The 1,871-nt window shown below is 41.9% G+C and overlaps 1 protein-coding gene across 5 annotated transcripts in view; it reads left to right on the forward strand.

Annotated features, from left to right (window-relative positions):
* GRK4 (G protein-coupled receptor kinase 4) overlaps window positions 1–1,871 on the forward strand; it is a 101,439-nt gene that overhangs the window by 50,277 nt on the left and 49,291 nt on the right. The gene's annotated exons all lie outside the window — the stretch shown is intronic.

A 1,871-nucleotide genomic window follows, 5' to 3' on the forward strand; every position in this document is an offset into this window, starting at 1 on the left:
AGGGGATGGCCACGCCGCAATCCCCTCTCCTCCATTCTCCTCTCGGGATCTTGGGCATGCACGCACACACGCCTGGTGCGAGTTTAAGCCACTGGGTCCGGAACTCGAACCGCGGTCGACTCTGTGGGAGTCCAGTGACATAGCCATTACGCTAACTGCATGATGTCCCTCTAAATGTAAATTTTTAAAATGTCTTAAAAATTATCAAAAATTATTTGAGGCCAACAGATGTTTTGGTAGTTAAGGTGCTACAGGGTCGACCGTGGTTTGAGTCCTGCAGCCAGTGGCTTGAAATCATGCTCGGCACAAGTGTGTGCATGACCAAAATCCTGAGAGGAGCATAGAGGAGAAAGGACTGTGGTGTGGCTAACACCCCCTGAGGGGAGGATGATTTCTCACTTTCCCTCTCGCTCTGGCTCTCTCTGGCAAGCACTTGTGCCCTGTGGCAAAAAAAAAAAAAAAAAGAAACTAAAAAATTTGTTATCTTACATTATGTGACAAAATCATTTGAAAATGAAAAAAAAAAACATAATTGGAAAACTGACCCAAGAGGCATCATACTACAAGTGAGATCTGTTACATAGTTGCAGTTCGATGTGGTAAAAATTAATCAACATAAATATTATTACTTTAGGAGAATTAGCAATATTTGTGTCTGATACAATTTTAGACCTTTTAGAATATTTTGTCTAATTCAACTGAATGCTCAGTGTAGCTCTCATGATAGCTAATCCTGTAAGAAATCTATCCACTGTTTGAATACATCCTCAAACAGGAAAGACATTTTTTTCTCTTCTGCTCCTGCTATTCTACCCTTCATGATGTCCAAGTTTTTTCTTTTGTCTTTTTTTTTTTTTTTAGGTTTTGCTATTCAGCATGTGTACTGCTGGAGAGAGTTAGACAAAGACAGAGAGGAAAGTGAGAGATCATCCCCCAGGAGCAATAACCTTTCTCGTCCATTCTCCTCTTCGGATTTTGGGCACACATGCACATGTGCATGGTGTGATTTTCAAGCTTCTGGGTCCAAGACTCGAACCATGGTTGGCCATGTGGGAGTCCACTGCCTTAACCACCACAGCACCTGCTGGCCCTACGGTTTCCAAAATTAAAGACTCAGCGTTTTGTCAAACAGAGAAAAAGAAGTTTCAGGGACACGAGTCTTGTGCTTATGAAAGAGTGAAGTTACAGCTACATATGTTTTCAAGGGACATGTTTAGTAAATTTTAACTGTTGTGAATGATTTGGTATCTATGGCTTTATAGATGACTTTTTATTTGTTGTTTTTTCTTTTTGAGAGGTTTTTGCTATAGGGCGCGTGCGCTTGCCAGACAGAGAGAGACAGAGATAGAAAGCGAGAAATCACCCCCCAGGGGGGATGGCCACGCCACAATCCCTTCTCCTCCATTCTCCTCTCGGGATCTTGGGCACACACACACATGCGCCCGGCGTGAGTTTTAAGCCACCGGGTCCAGGACACGAACCGCAGTTAACTACGGGGGAGTCCAGCAACATAGCCATTAACGCTAACTGCTGGTCCCTATAGATGACTTTTGAATGCATTTACTTGGGTCTCCAAAAAAATGAATTGGGTGGACAAATGGACCATGGTAGTTTTTAGACTGTTCTTGATGTGTTTATTCTGAAGTTAAGGCCCAAAGGTAGTGAGCAGTCCATTTCTACAGTGCATGCCTCACAGAAGTCCTTTTGACCCTGATTCAGAGCTAGCATTGTGCCCTTTTGGTCCAAATTTTACTAGTACACTTTTTCTAAATTAACATTTGAACAAATTAACAGTTTCTTTTCTTTCTTTCTTTTTCTTTTTTTTTTTTTTGAGAAAAAAATACAGCACGTGCACTCGTCTGAAAGACAAA

The sequence above is a fragment of the Tupaia chinensis genome, unplaced genomic scaffold (genome assembly GCF_000334495.1).
Source record: "Tupaia chinensis unplaced genomic scaffold, TupChi_1.0 Scaffold000360_1, whole genome shotgun sequence".
Classification (NCBI taxonomy): domain Eukaryota; kingdom Metazoa; phylum Chordata; class Mammalia; order Scandentia; family Tupaiidae; genus Tupaia; species Tupaia belangeri.